This window comes from Ursus arctos, unplaced genomic scaffold (genome assembly GCF_023065955.2).
Source record: "Ursus arctos isolate Adak ecotype North America unplaced genomic scaffold, UrsArc2.0 scaffold_37, whole genome shotgun sequence".
Taxonomy (NCBI): Eukaryota; Metazoa; Chordata; class Mammalia; order Carnivora; family Ursidae; genus Ursus; species Ursus arctos.
Window position 1 is genome coordinate 2,303,468 of NW_026623053.1, and position 16,649 is coordinate 2,320,116.

Here is a 16,649-nt window from a genome sequence, read left to right on the forward strand (position 1 = left end):
AGAGAGTCCTATAAGCAATACACTACAGTAGGCCAAATTCTAGATCTGAATTTTTACAAAAGAAAAAAAAACCAGCATAATAAGAATAGGCTGTGTATCATATGAAGGAAATTGAAAAAAACATTCAAGACACCAGAGTCATCCCATTAGAAGTTCCCTCAGGAGAGAAGAGAATGCTGTCAGAAAGATGAAGCATCATGATTTTATCCACAGGGTGTCCATTACATGGGTGAAGTGTGGCAGGCTTACTGCTTAGAAGACATTCAGTTGAAAAGGGTCATAGGCAACACCAAGTTTTGAAAGTACAAAATAATAGCTATGTTTTCAAAGTTTAAAGGGTCCTTTAAATTTACAGAAATGTGTTTCAAATACCCACCCACAGGAAGGAAATAGGACCATTGGCATATTTAAGTATCTTTACAAATTAACATATTTGAATGTTAATTAAAATTCAAATAAATAGATTTAATAAGAAAATGTATATTTTATTTTTTTTAATTTTTTTATTTTTTTTGTCTCTGTATTCTTTTTTTTTTTTATAATGATTTTTTATTATATTATGTTAGTCACCATACAGTACATCCCCGGTTTTCGATGCAAGGCTCGATGATTCATTAGTTGTGTATAACACCCAGTGCACCATGCAATATGTGCCCTCCTTACTACCCATCACCGACCTATCCCATAGAAAATGTATATTTTAAAATAAAAGAGATTTAAGCACGGTGGCCATTGAAATAATTTTCATATAAATTTCTGAATACATTTTAGAAATTGGCAGAGTGAAATTTAAAATAGCTTTTATTTGATTCAAAAATTGTATTTTAACTTTTAGTAGGGTACATTCGAAGACTAAAATATATTATTGAATATGACTTAATTAGACAGTACCTGCAGTGATTTAGTACAATTTTTTTCTTATACTAGACATAGAAAAATAAGAGAAATCAAATATAACTCTTCTGGTATACAAACCTATTCAAAACTGCATCTAGATTCATTTTCTAGAAATACTTGAAATAGGGGAAAGATTTCTTCTGAAAATTGCTGAATTTTTTAAATCATTATTAGCATTTCTGCCCATTAATAATTACCAAACCCTTTTTTCTCCCTTCAAGACCTCCTCTGTTCTAATTTTATGATGTTACTCCTAAAATCTTTGTGTATCTACTAACCTAGTTCTTGGGCTGGTAGTGAATTTATTTTCTAATTACAGGTGGCCTGGTTTAGGTCAGACAGTGATGGGTCTCTACCTGTATGTTGAGTCAGGAATGAAGTCTTATCATCCTGGTGTGCTAGCATGGAGTCCAGTGAGCTATCCAAAGATATGCTTTTTTTCCTAAATGAATTGAAGCCAAGGGGATGAGTGTCTAGCTCTCATTTGGTTGGAGGTCTAGTGTGGAACCATGCTGAGCTGATCACTGAATGAGTCTTTGTGGAACATCCTTCCATGTGCCACTTTCACTGGACAAAAATCCCCTGGGGGTTACATGAGAATAAAGTATTTTACCTTTATTAGTTTTATGAGACTAAATTTTAGATTCAGCATTATTTTCTTTTCCTAGTTCTTCTAAACTTTAGTGATCATGAAAGTCAATTTGTTCCACTTCTCATTCATTTACCAATGGAAAACAATCCTTGGGGGCCCTTTTAAGATTACATTAAATGTAATTATCTGGTTTCAAGTGAGTAAGACCCTAATTACTTTTGAAAGAAGGTGCCTGAATGATATACCTTCAACCTACGTCCAATTTGTTCTACTCAGACAACCATCAAGGAAAACATTCAGTGACAGAAATACAATGTGTAGTCTAATTTGGTATGGAATGAATATTTTCTGCAAGGCTAATTACAACCTCCTGGAAAAAAAGACTAATCTCTTGTCACTGACACAGTAGGTCAATAACTATATTTACATTCCCCATTGGCACCTGCTATGTTCTCCAGTAATCAATTCACCAGTAGATAGGACACACTTACCATGCATAATGTGGCTTTAAATGTACTATTACATTTTATTTTTTTATTAAAACATTTTTAATTTAAATTCAATTAATTAACATGTAATGTATTATTTGTTTCAGGGATACAGTCTATGATTCATCAGTCTTACATAATACCCAGTGCTCATTACAACACATACCCTCCCCAGTGTCCATCACCCATGTACTATTACCTTTTATTTATATCTATTTTTCAAAGCAAGCACATAAGTTAAACTATTTATTTTCATTCATTAATTAAATTTAGGTACAGAGAACTCATGAATTCATCTAAACAAAACATAAATTACAACTAGCGCTAAGACTAAGCAAATTTTATTGCAGCAAATACTGCTATAAAATCTGCAGTTTAGTGTGAAACTGTGATTAATGCCCATGTTTGCCAGGTGATACCTAGGGAAGTTGTTTGGTGGGGTTGTTTGTTTTTATTGACATTGGATTTCTAGTCCTTGTCTATAAGAAATTGAAAGATTTTTATATTTCTTTTATTTTTGCTTGTTTATATTCTTTTTACTTTTTCTGGTTTAGTCTCACAGACTGATTTGGTCTTACAGCCAGGAATCATGTGTGAGTGTACTTCTGCATGATAGCAAAGGAGTGACTTTTCCTTCCTTTGAGTATTAACCTTAATGTGTCTTATTTTAGTTTTCGTTTTCCCTTGGGCAATGTTCTGAGTGCATACTTTGACGTCTACAAATTCTCTTGCAAAACTACATGTGGCTCCTTTCAAATTGAGTCTTCCCCTCCCCAGCCTCCCAAAGATAATTTCAAAACTTTGATCAGAAGTCATAACCTGGCAGCCTGTAAGCCAAATTCATTCAGTAGATGTGTTTCTATTGCAATGACTGTTGTGAGTTATATTGTTTTGTTTTTACCTCTGTAGTATTTTTTAATTGAATAACTTTTAAAAATCGGGAAATTTCATGTAACCTGGCTTTTGAAAATTGTGGGATTTGCCAACATGGAGTTCACTTTCTACAGGGAAGAAATCTTCTGGAGTCGAGTCCTTTTAGCCTTGGCAAGTACACATCAGTTTACCATAGATTTCAACAATCATGATTTTTCTTATCTTGGCTCGTTTCATTCATGTATTACTTGCTTGGTCCAAGTAGCCATTTAAGAGTGTAATATGTGATTAATACACATTCAAAGAGCATATATATTGGAGGACCATGCTTGTGCTTATGGCTACAGTTTGGCTTAGTTTCCACTAAATGACGTAGCTGCTTGACGGACAAAAGCAGTGCTCTGAGAAAGCGTCCTTTATATGGTCATAGTTTACTAAAATTCAAAGTGTTTTACCTATATAAAAATAGCTGTTTATTAAATATAAAGGCAGATATGGATAAAACATATATACATTTCCATTACAAGACAAAATGACGTTAAAGCAAGATATGAGGGGCGCCTCACCCCGCAGTTGGTTAAGCATCTGGCTCCGGGCACATTCTCTGAGTCCTGGGATCGAGCCCCCACATCAGGCTGCATGCTCGGTGGGGAGTCTGCTTCTCCCCCTCTCCCGTTGCCCCTCCTGCTCGCTCGCTCTCTGTCTCAAATAGTCTTTTAAAAAATAAAAGAAAGCAAGATGTAAAAATAAAAAGATATAAGTCTAGTTTTAACTTGCCCACTATGAGTGAAGTTTGTTTTTTCTTACTGGTTTATGAAGACAGATTTACTTTCAAGTACACCTTGGCTATATACAGCCCCGGGGCAAGTCTTGTCTCTCTCCCCTATGCAGTAGTTCTTCTGCTGTTAGCCAAGTGCCAGAACCCACCCACGGAGAGCACAGCAGTACTGGTTTTACCTCTGAATCTCAGAACTGAGACCAAGTCCTCACTGAATCTGTAGGGACTGAGCTGTGTCTCATTCTTCTCCTGTCGTCTGACTCAGAAGCTGCCCTTCAGGGTGGTAGCTGAGCCCACTAAGGTTGGCATGGCATACCAAGTCCGCCATCTTCTTGCTGTCTCTCTCTCCAGCTTCTCTTTGTGCCTTATTCCAGTGCTCCGCTCTCTTTACCCTGAATGCTCACATGAAATCTAAACCCTTCGAACCCTACATCTTCCATTGTTACGTTTCTAAGTAGCAAAGCATCAAAACACAGCTGTTTCTGGAGAAGTTTTTAATGATACTCTCTTGTATGCTTTAAACAGGATTAAACAGTGTTAAACAATTTTTTAAAATTCGGTATAATTTTTTTTAAAGCATTTCCTACTTCATCTTTCCCATAGCGCTAAGGGATGTAGGGACACAGCTGCAATCTTCACTTGCTCCAGCTCTACCTTTGTTGTTATTGTTGGGTTTCCCCAGATGCCGCCTCCTGTCTACAGTGGCTCTCCCTACTACTTTTCATAATGAGTTGGGTTTTAGTATTCTCTGTAGGTGTCACCGATGGCCTAAGTGGCCTTGAGAAGAACTCCATGAAAGGAGAGGATGTCTGAAGTGGAGGAGAAAGGGACGCCATTGAAGTTAATCACACGTGATGGCGATTCAACCTTCCTGTAATTAGTATTAGTTGCTAGAATGAAGCTGAGAGTAGAGAGGAAGACAAATAGTGATCCTTTCGTAAAATCACAATATAGGTAAAAATACAACTTTATTACTATCAGTACAAGGTGTATGTAGAAACATCACATAATCCCTGATACTTCGTGTAGCTGATGAAGTGAAATATGCCTGATTTCAAATCACCACTTCAGCGCATGTTTTCAATATGTGTTTTCATCTAGAACTTTTATTTCTTGAAATGAGATGTCAGGGAGTGGCCAAGCAGGATGATTAGCTCAGATCATTTAAGGAGTAGACCTTGGGCAACCTTGTTAACATTTTGAAGATAATTTTTTAAAAATATAGCTTTATAATAATGTGGATTGAAATAATAGAAGCACTTCATTTTAAAAATCGAACATATCTGTACTTTAATGATTTTTCTTCAGTATTGCAAATTAAATTTTTATTTGTAGAATTTAGTAAAAGCAGAGTGGGGCATAGTACTTAAGCCTACAGTCTTATTCAAATTAAAATACCCGGATCTTTTAATTGATAATATCACTTAGAAAGGGTGTGATCTAATTAGTAACGTTGCTGTGCCTGGTTTTCTGATTTGAGAGATGGAAATGATAATAGTCATATATTAATACTAACTTAATGGAAAAAGAGGCTTTGCAGAGGGGAAATACTCCTATCCATTTGACTGATGCCCTGATTTAGTTAATTCTAGGTCCTTCTTGCAATTAACAAATATTTACCAGCACGTAGGTGTTCTGGTGCTTGCTGTGGAACGTGTACTGGGTAGACCTCCCATCTCTCCTCGTGTGACTGCCTGGTAGGTGGCAGGGTAGAGGAGCCCCTTATGACTGGGCTGCAAAGAGGAGTTCGTGAGGAATTTGGCGTTGACAAAGCAGTTACTAAGAATTTCTTATCTTCCAATCCCACGTCAGTTCCCACGGTTTATTGTCTCCGGTCAATATTATTTGCTGTGGATTAGGTATACGTGGCTTTTATTATTTTGCTAGTAATGTGGACATTTTCCTTCTTTACACATTGGCAAATGTACATCATGTTCTGTTTCCTGATGGCCTCAAATGTCTCCACTAATTCCTTAATGTAAAAGTCAGCAGTGGGAACAAGGCTGACCACACTACTATGTCAGGAGGAATCCTAAAATTCCTAAGAAAGATGACATAAAGGTATTGTAGCTTATTCAAGAAGAGCGTGGGGATTGGAATTGTATCCCAGTTTGAACACAGAAGCTTCCATTGGGTGACTAGCTGGGCTTCTTTAAACAAATCAGTCAAACTTATCTATGACTGATTTTTCTTGTTCTTAGAATAAAGCAAATCTGGACAGATTGAGAGTGATGTTGGATAGGCGAGGAAAGTTAATATATGAAAAGCACCTAGCAAAACACCTGGCATACAGCACTCATCCAAGGAATGATAACAAACTTTATCATCATCAAAATCATCTTGGGGATAAAGATCAACATTACAATGACTTGCAATTTTATGCCTTTTAAGGCCTGGCTTTTCAGAGATCCTGTTACCCTGTTTCAGGTCTTTTATTTACAATATTAAAACAAGCGGTGTTTTGGGTTTTCTCTGTATGAACCAGCTTTAAAAAGTGGTAACGAGATTGGTAGATCATAGGATGTGAAAGGGTGAGCCATCATTCTAAATGGTGTATCCACATTTCATCAAAAGAAATTGAGATGTAATGTTTTTCCTGCTTTAATCAATATAAATACCAAAGTCAATATTTGCATTCTTGAAATAGAAGCAGACAAAGGACCCTAACACTTCCCTGGTAAGGTGGCCATTGAGTTCCAGTTAGCCTGAAATAGGCCCAGATTATGTTTGTTTTCCCGGTATCCTTATTATCGGTGTCCCTTTTACTCTTAAAAGTTCAGTTTGGAAAATAGTATATAACTTACATGGTTGCAACGTAAAATGGTAGACTTGTTAGGCTGTGGCAAATTTATGTAGCAAACTGAGAAAAGCACCTGACTGTCCAAATGTGATTTTTGAAATTCTGCTACCTACCTGTCTGACATGAGGACCTCCATAGTTCTCCTGGATCTAGTTGAAAACCTTTGTTATTCTGAGAACCTCCAACATAGGAGGAAGAACTGTAAACCTAAAAGGTGATGTTGTGATTGAGATCTAGTGGTTTTAGTGATTGACTAGGATTTAATGCTTTGATGGCGATCAGATTCCCATATGAAATAGTTTTTTTGTAAACCACAGTAAAGTGCTCCATGGATATCCCACTTAAAGAAAACATATGAACTTGACTCAAAAAGAAATCAAGGTTATTTTATGAACTAATAATTGCTAAAATACTTCCCATTCTGATAGCCCTACTGCTGCATTTAATTGCCAAAGTACATGTTCTTGGGAATGCATGGACAGATTTTGATTTTTTTTAATAAAAGATAATTATCCCAAAGTTACACAGAAAAGCATCTCTTTTATTTTAGACAGAGTCACAGTTTAAAAAAAAATGAGTAGTTACATTCACATTCAATGTGTATTAACTTTTTAGAGACTCTTAATATGTTTGTATTTTCTTTCTATTCCTTCTAGGCAAACTCTTACCTTCACTACCTATCCACCTGTTTTCTAGCTAGTATTTTTATTTACTACTTACAGCTCACTTACTTGATCCCAAAGAAAGATCAGATTTAATTGGGAAATTGAGCAGAAGAAATGCACTGGTTTAGAAGCAAGCAGTGGATACTAGCCAACTTTAGGGAGTTAGGTGGCCTTTCGCTTACAAAAGTTGTGGCCAAGAGGCAGGTAAACTACTCCGTAGTCATCGTCTAAGGAAGTACTGCCTAATAGGGTTCTTCTGTACTTGCAATTAACCATCTTGCTGTGGATCGAAAGTAGAGTCCCTTTATGTCAAAGCTACACTCTGCTATGGAATGTTAAAGTGAAGTCCATCACACTTACAGTATTAAATCCTGCACAGGATATGTCTGGGAGTGGTAGGTGCCAATCACCCACCCAGTCTACCCCACACTCCCACCCACAGGGCTGCTCTCCTGCTTTTCCCACCTGGGTTGAAAGACCTACCAGATCATACTCATGGATAAACAATGCCATATACAATTAGTCCTCAAAACTTCCTATTTTTCTGAAATATTTGATTTTATTCCTTCTGTTGTTTAAAATCTTATCTCTGTATGTAATAATAAAAATAGAAGTAAAAGACAAGATTTTCCTGCATCTCCATTTATATGTCACTAACACTGGAAATTTGTTTCATTCAAAGCAATTCATTGTATAAAAAGGTATTTATTTGAAGTCTCTTATTTAGGGTCTTCCATATTGCTCCATGTGGGATAAATGTTCGAATTTTCCATTTTACTTTCCACATTATTATAGGGACATCAATGAAATTGAAATCTTGGTTAAAAGTACATCATTTAAGTAAATTATAGGGACAAATGAACTTTTGGGTAGAATTACACATTTTAAGTAAGTGAATACAATTTACAATTGGTACGGGCGGACTGTTTAGATAACTATATTGGAATTTTAAAATCTGATTATCTTATTCGTGTATAAACCCAACTCCTCTCTTTTATGTTGAGAATTTTTGGTATGCTTTGACTTGCTCTGGAGATTCACATGAAGTCCTTGGACTTGAAATAATTACTTCACTTACACTAACTCACGTATACTAACTGCAAGACTACGTTGTAGTCTCTCCTGAAAGAGTTCTCTAAACCTTACAAAATGTTATTTCTCTGATTTAACTACACAGAGTTGCCTTACCGAGAAGTGTGAGTATAGTTTTCTTTTTTAAAAAGGGAAAATCTTTTCTCACAAAACAGCAAAGCCATGAATCTATAGAATATCCCTTCAAAATATTACTGTTGGATATTTCTTGTATACTTTTTGGACTAAATGTATATATCAATATAAAAAGAGCATATAGGTTTAGTGTAGATACTCCCCATTTAAGTCACTCAAAAAAATAGTTTCATGTCATGAAGAACATACGTAAGGTGTTTTCAACATACATGATTAATTACGAGGCCCTGAGTCCACAGATAGTATTATCACCAGAAAACTGTAAAATCTCAGTAAAAATACAAAACCACAAATGCTTTTACGCCATCTACTTCATGAGAAGTAGCTTCTAGTTTCAGCTAGAATAAACATAGGAAAAATATTTTGACAAATACAATTCTAATTCTGGTCAAAGGGATGTAAACTACATCTCCTACATCTTAATTATAGTTGGATCCTTTAGGGTAACTACTAGATGACTTGGAGGCTGTCAGTTTCTACTGGAAATGAGAACAAAGTATCCTTGTTTGTGTCAAAGATGTGGTTTATCATTTAGAACCAGAAATAGCTTTAGAAACAATTAGGCCTGTTTTCCAATGCCTGTGCATTTGAATATTAACCATGCAAAAAGCAAAATGTTGACTATCTCAAACTCCAAAATTTAAATAGGAGATATTTTTTTCCAATAGGATAATTCATTCATCTGCATGATACATTTTATATAAAACATACCACTAGTTAACTTATCAAGGCAAAGCTCAACTCAAATGCTATGGTGTTGGATTGGAGAAAGCTTTTTTAAAATGACAAAAAGCTCAAAAATATATAAATAGCTGTGTTTAATTACATTAAAGTAAAACTGCATATAAAATTCTACAAACAAAAGATAAAACTGGAAAAAATTATAAATCCTTTAACAGTTAAGGAATTCATATTCTTAACATGTCCAGGATCCATGTGAATCAGTTGGGAAAAGACCAATGTCCAATGAAGGATTGGGAAGATGACATGCATGTGGGGAAAAATCTCATCCTCACTTATACAAATTGAAACTCAGCTATGTAACATACCTATCCTATTCCTATAGTTAAAAAAAAAAAATTACTGACACAATGTGTCAATGGAGTGTCAGGAAAGCATGCATTCTCATGTGTTGCTGGTGGAAATATACACAATACAACAGGCAGTTTGGCAATATTTCTCAAAATTGAAATGTATAATTCATTTTGCTTAATAATTCCCCTTCTAGGAATTTATCCAGTGACATACATGCTATTTAAATGACGTCTGTGCAAGATTTATTTGGAAATAAATGTCCCTGTAATAACTCTGCCCCAGTCCAAGGAGCCCACTGAGGCTCCGCGAAGTTGGGTGGCATTCCCCAGACTCCCAGGCAGGAGGTGGGCAGATCCCACTGGGCTGTGGAGGGGCACGGTGCTCACCTTGTCACCAGCTGGTCCAGCACCTCCTGGGTGGTAGCATAAGCTCTGTATGTGGCCAGGAACATGGAGACGTAGCTGAGGTCTCCGTCTAGGAAGGCGGGCAGCAGGTGTTCTACTCGCTTCTTCAGCAGCTCTGCCCGTTGGGGCCGCACCACGCAGGTCCCATTGCTCTTCACGGTTGAGGCCTTTCTAGCCTGAGGTGGGACAGGGGAGACATGCGGTCTTCACTGCGGTCACCAGGAGGGTTGGGGTTTGGAGCCCAGAGCAAACCCCCAGGCTCTCGGTGACGTAGGCAAAGAGGTGGGACAGGAGGGCCCACAGTAGACAAAAGGAGCAAGGTGCCTGGCTGGTTCCGTGGGTTCAGGGTCCGCCTCTTGGTTTCGGCTGAGCTCCTGATGCGCGCGTCCTGAGATCGAGTCCGTCGTCAGGCTTCGCACTTAGGGCAGGGTCTGCTTGAGGATCCTGTCTCTCCCTCTGTGTCTCCAACCCCCGTCTCTGTCTCTGTCTCTGTCTCTGTCTCTGTCTGTCTGTCTCTCAAACACATAACTCGTGCAATCTCTTTAGGGAAAAAGGAGAATGGCAACAATACGGGGATGTGAGGTGGGGGGTGTGTGAATGGACGTCGGTATCTCAGGTCAGATCGTTAGCTGAGTATTGACAGCCGCTCCCTGCACTAACGGCATCGTCCCTGTGATTTCTGACGATGTATGTGAGGCTTGAGACCACAGAGACTGTTTCATGGGTGGGGGTGCTCGGGATTTTAGGGCACGTAGGATGTTCCGTGCAGCGCTGTGAGTTGGCAACAGAAGGGAATCACATGAACGTCCTGCCTCTGTGAAGGGCTCAGTGGCTGCGGTAACTGATGGGCCTTCTGGAATGTTGTGCAGCACAAGGAGGCGCCTGCTCCGGACCCTGGAGGGGCCCCAGGGATGGGTTCCTTCACAACCAAAGGGCAGAGCAATAGGCATAGTACCATGAGCCCCAGGCCCCGTTGGGGAAAAGTCTCCCAGCTCAGCAGGATCTCGAGCAAGGGATGAGAGGTGGTTTAAGGTCGCTTTTCTGATATTCGTACAGATATGTGGATAGGGACTGTGCATGGGGCCAAGGCCGTTGGCAGGGCCCTGAGGGCAGGTTTGGGGAGGAGATGGGGATCCAGGTTCACATGGGAGCAGGAGTCCAGGAGGGAGCCCCGAGGAGCCCAGAGGCTGGTTTCTGGGATCTGGGTCCCTTTGTGCCGCATCGGTGCCCTGGGTGCTGGGTCCCTCCGGCACCTCCACTCACCCTGAGCCAGCGCTGGACTTTGTTGGCAGTAGGGGACTCCTTCCTGTCCTTTTGGGAGGTGGGGCAGGGGATCCCATCGTTCAGCTCCTGCCCTGTCTCCTGTGTGGAGCTCTGTAAAGACAGTGCCCGGCAGCCAGGCGGGAGGCCTCGGAGGTCTGTCTGGCTGCCTTTGCTGGTCCTCAGACCCAGGGGACTCCCTTGCAGACCCACCACACCCCAGGATGCACGCAGCTCCACCATGGAGAGAAAAGTGACACAGCTCGAGGGCCTTGGATTCACTCTGGCCCTGGTGAGAGGCACCTCAGGAATCCTCTTTCCACCCTGCCCACCGTGGCATCGGTGTGACCATGAAGGCATCCCCAGGGTATCCACTGCCCTGCAACCTCCTCCAGCCCAGGGCGGGACCTCCCCCACATACCCCTCTTTCCCTGAAACTGGGGGGATGGGGCTGCCCAGGGATGGCTCGGAGAGGTGGCCTGGCCTGGCCTAGGCCGCTCGGTATTACCTTCCGGCACCTCCTGGCAAAGGCCCTGCGGCGTCGGGGGCGCGGGTTGAGCCAGTGTCTGCAGCAGGTGAAAAGTCCCTCAGCCCGGGGTTTCTGGAAGCCAGAGCCCCGGAAAATGGGCACGCAGCAAGAGAACATCTTTCGCTATCGAATGTCTCCGGCCAAGTGAGCCTGATACGGGACCGCACTAGAATGTGGGTGCCTGGTGACCGGGGTTCCAAGTTCTGTGGGGGTCGGTTATCAGGGAAGTGACTTCACTTCCTGGGATCCCCTCCCCGAGTGCACACCTGGACTAGCACCTACACAAACAGTGCTCTGGGCTGCCGACTGCTCATCCCCTTTCTGCGTGCCATGCCACATGCGTACCCAGTGACACCAACACAACCCTCTCCACAGGCCCTAGGGAAGGTCTGGGTGCAGCCAGGGCCCCAGCTTAGAAACACCCCGGGCTCTGACGCAAGTCTCCATCTTCCCTGTTGGGGACCCCGGAGAAGCCGTTGTGCCCGTCAGGGATGGTCTGTGTCTTGCCTGTGCGATAGGGATTTTTCCAGCGGACTTCTTGCGGAAGTCCACAGGCACAGGTGGGATACCATCTAAGAAATTGGGGGAGTGGTGTCCCACGTAGGGAATACCTGCCACCACATTTTCTTCCTTTCTCACCTTCTCTGAGTCTGTAGCTCCTCCGATGCCACCCGCAGTCCCTATTGTGTTGTGTGTGTATCTGTGCACATGTGTGGGCCCCAATACTCGTATTGTGCAGGCCCAGAAGATGAGAGTCCCACCTAGGGGTGGATGGGAAATAGCTTTCCCAGGTCTTAGGCTTTCTAATTTCCAAGGCAAACCCTGCAGAAGGCATTGGAGCCTTGGCTTAGAGGGGCTGAGCCCACCCTTACCCCTAGACGCTGCCAGTCGTGTGTCACGAGCCATCCCTCCTTTCCTCTGGGTGTCCTGCGGGCAGGGGTGCCGTCAGTGGGTTGCCCTGGCCTGGGCTCCTCCTCAGACGGGTACGTGCTGGGATGCCTCCTGCCTGGGATGTCGATGCTTCTTCTCACCCCCATACCATCTCCAGGTCTACAGCCAGTTCCAAAACACAACCTCTTCCCGAGCTCCCAGTGAGTTGCTAGGTTCAGCCACGGCCCCACCGTTGAGGACACTCGGACAGCTGGGTTCAGGCCTGGTTCTGCCTTCTTACCAGTCTGTGATTCTGGGCAAGGCACGGACCCTGCTGGGGTCTTCCCCTTGTTGCAGAGGCTGTCTCTTACGTAACTGATTTTCTTTCATTTGAAAGATTTTCTGTGTTGGTTTGAGAGACAGAGTGTGGGGGGTGGGGAGAATAGAGGGAGAGGGGAGACAGAATCTCAAGCCGACTCTGTGCTGAGTGTGATGCCCAATGCTGGTCTTGATCCCAAGACCCTGAGTTCGTGACCCGAGTCCAGATCACGAGTCGGAGGCGTAAGCAACTGAGCCACCCAGGCGCCCTGGCAAAAGAACACTTTCGATATATTTCCAGGCAATGCAGGGAAGTGACTAGTGCAAGGGGGAAGACAAACACGAGGGACTCTGCATTTCCCTAACTTACTGCCTAAAGAGATTTCATTTCTAGTCTACGGGTCAGGAATGTAGAACACAGGCGAAGCTCAGCCATTTCCATGAGTTGGAGACAGCAAGGTGGAAGTTTGGAGAAGTCAATATGGCTGTGGTTTACAGTACAGAATACTGAGGAGAGCTGCACAGAGAAAGAGGACCTCAGAAAGCCATCTAGGATCACTTTTGAGTTTTCATAGCATTCCGCAGTAGGGCACATGTGTGAGGAACGTAGGTGGTGTGGGGAAAATAATAGCGCAGGGGAAGCAGAGAGGAAAATGTCACTAGCCTTCACACACAATCAGGAAAAGTCTGTGCTACCGGCAGCAGGCAGAGTGGAAAACCTCGTAATTTGTGGGACATTGCAAAGAGAGCTCAGAATACCAACAGAACAGTAGCAAAATACATTGAAGACTACTGTGATACCACCTAACAAACCTTTGGAAAGCTAGTCTGGAAGGATAAAATAGTTTTCCAGGAACCTCCCCATCAGAACAATCCTCAAGGGTATGTGTAGAAATATAAGCCATAGTTAATATCTAACAATTAACATTCACGATAGCTGCCTTCCAACAAAAGATTACCAGGATGCAAAGAGGGAGAAAAGTTCACCTCGTACTGAGGAGAAAGATTAAACAATAGAAACCTACCCAGAAATGAAAAAGACGATGGAAGTATTGCCCATGGACATTCAAACCACCGTTAGAAAGAGGTTTTATATACGTAAGAATGTACACAAAGGATGAAGTGAAACAGAGATATAGAAAATATGAAAACAAGGAAAACCCAACTTCTGGAGCTGAACAGTAGCACGTCTAAGATGAAAAATGTAGTAGATGGCCTTTCCTTCACGTTAGACACTAAATAGCAGAGAGAGAGAGAGAGAGAGAGAGAGAGAGAGAGAGAGAGAGGGAGAGAACGTGAATGTATGATCATTGCAGTTGTCCAGAATAAAGCAGAGAAAAGGAAGGGTGCAAACCACGCCCTGCACACAAACACTAGAGTATGTGTGAGCTTTGTAGCAATTTCACGTGGCCTGGTAGATAAGAAATTGGCTGAGGTACAGAAAAAAACTGTTTGAAGAAGTAATGTCTGATTATTATCTGAATTGTATGAACCCTCTCCACCCAGAGATTCAAGAATTCAGGAATCCAGCCAACAAAACCCCCAAACATAAAGATCATGAAAAAAACCCTCCTTATCAACCTACATCCCGATAAAATTGCTTCAGACCAATGATAAAGAAAAAATCTAAAAAGCAGATGGAGATGAGTCCATTGCGTTACCTGTCACGTCCCTAATTCTGTAGATGGTCTCTGTTTCTTTCTGGTCTGTGGTACTCTTGGAGTGTCTCTTCACTTACAGGATCCCCCTTCCTTTTTCTTGCAGGGTGGTTTCGCGGCCAAATCCTTTGAGTTCCTTTCTGTCCTGGAAGCTCTTTATCTCTGCTCCTATTCGGAATGCCTCCTTGCTGGGTAAAGTATTCTTGGCTGCATGTTTTTCTCATTTAGTACCCTGACTCGATCACGCCAGCCCTTTCTGGGGTGCCAGCTCTCTGTGGATAGGTATGTGGCTAGAAGACCCTCTTGTCTCAAGCTGCTTTCAGGATTTTCTCTTTGTGTCTGAAATTGCAAACGTCACTGTATATGTTAGGGTGTTCCTCTATTCCTGTGGATTTGGGGAAGAGTCCTCTCTACCTCTTGGACTTGAATGCCCGTTTCCCTCCCAGATTGGGGAAGTTCTCAGCTACGATCTACACAGACAGATCTTCTGTCCCTCTGTGTCTTCTCCCTCGGGGCCAGAAGTAATTCCAATATTGTTTCCTTTTGTGGCATCACTGATTTTTCAATTCCTCCACCCATGGTCCATTCGTTGGCTTTCTCTCTTTTCCTCGGCTTCCTTCCTTTCCGTCAGCTTGTCTTTGGTGTCACTGACTCTGTCTTCTGCCTCATTGACCCTGGCCGTTAGAGCGTCCACATGCAATGTAGACTGCATCTCAGTTAGAGCCTTTGGAATTTGGGCCTGATTCGATTTCATTTCTGCACTCTGAGAGTCTCTCGTGTCATTTAGACTTTTTTTCAAGCCCAGCTAGCAACTCTGTAATTGTCATCCTGAGTTCCAGCTCTGACATCTTACTTAAAACCATATGCATTAGATCAGTGGCAGAGAGGGTTACCTCTGGCTCTTTCTTTTGCCGTGAATCCCTCCCTCTAGTCACTTTCCCCGGAGAAGAATGGATGGGGGAGAGAGAGATTAGGATCTCACAGGGTGGACAAAACAGGGTGAGCCACTTCGTCCCGAATGTCTGTTGGTCTGTGTGTTGGAAGTCACTAAATCCCAAAATGGTAAAGAAAGCCAAACTCATATATACACAGAAATCAAATTGAATATAGCGACAGAAATCCAAAAATGAAGAATATGTGTATAAAATGTCAATGTAAAAAATGAAAGTTAAGAAAAGATTGAAAAATGAAGAGTCGCTAAAAGAAAAAGAAAAAGTAGTTGGAAAGGGAAAAAAGACAAAAAAAAAAAAAAACGAAATGGAAAATGTTGAATGGAGAGAGAAATGAATGATGAGAAAAAGCCTCGAGCTCTAGGTGCTATTTTCCCCTAGCGCTGGAGTTTGGCCGTCCTCTTTGGTCTGTAAACTTGCTGTTCACTTGTTGTTTCACCTCGTATTCGGGGGGCAGGGGCCTAGTGCCCTGTTTCGCAGGTGTTTTTGCCTGGACGGGGATGCACTGCCCCTTGCCAGGGGGCCCGGTGGGGCTCAGGGTCAGCGGGTTGCTCTGTGTGCCTTGCGTTCCCAGAGGGCTTTCCCCGCCTCTTGAGAGGGTGAGAATAAAAACGGCCGCCCGCATCTGTAGGCGCGGAGGTGTGATGCTGTTGTGCGCCAAGTTGTGTAGACGTCTGCGGTGCTCCCCATACCAAAGCTCCTGAGGGAAGGCGGAGGGTCACAGCATTCCTGTCCTTTGCAGGGCTCCCAGACGGAGAGCTTCTGATCAAGTGGACTCCCCGTCAAGTGACTTGGTGCGAGGAGAGGGATCTCTCCCTTCTCCTCACTTGGGTCTCGAGCAGGAAGCGTAGGCACTGCTCTCACAACAACTGAACCGGAGGGTTATCGGGAATTGGGGCTGGCAGGGGCAGGGGGTCGCTGCTGGAGGAGCCTGAGGGGTGTGGAGGGGCTATGCCCAGTGCCAAAGCCGCCGGTTGAGGCTCTGTCCATCCTGCAGCTTCCATGAGCACCCAGTGTGCTTTGGAAATGAGGAGGTTGTGGAATATAGGTGAGGTTCAGTGGGGTGGAACCCGGAGCCGACGACCAGGAGAGAATTCTTGAGACGTCTTTGGTGCAAAACTGGTGGTTTATGACAGGACCCGTGGCAGAAAGAGCTGCTGCTCTGGCTTGTGAGGGGTGACTGATGATAAGACTATGGGGTTGGGGGAAGGGAAGGAAAAAGGGAGGTTGAGATAATACTTGCATATGTTAAAGAAGACTCCCAAGGTACAGAGGCCTTGCCATTGTCTAGGGAAGGTGGTTTTG

General features: G+C 42.7%; 1 long non-coding RNA gene across 1 annotated transcript in view; it reads left to right on the top strand.

The window, feature by feature from the left end:
- LOC125282194 (uncharacterized) overlaps window positions 1-16,649 on the top strand; it is a 62,994-nt gene that overhangs the window by 30,356 nt on the left and 15,989 nt on the right. Inside the window, exon 5 of the long non-coding RNA XR_008957216.1 lies at window positions 14,501-14,586. This is a non-coding gene — a long non-coding RNA (uncharacterized LOC125282194). The remainder of the gene's footprint in view (window positions 1-14,500; window positions 14,587-16,649) is intronic.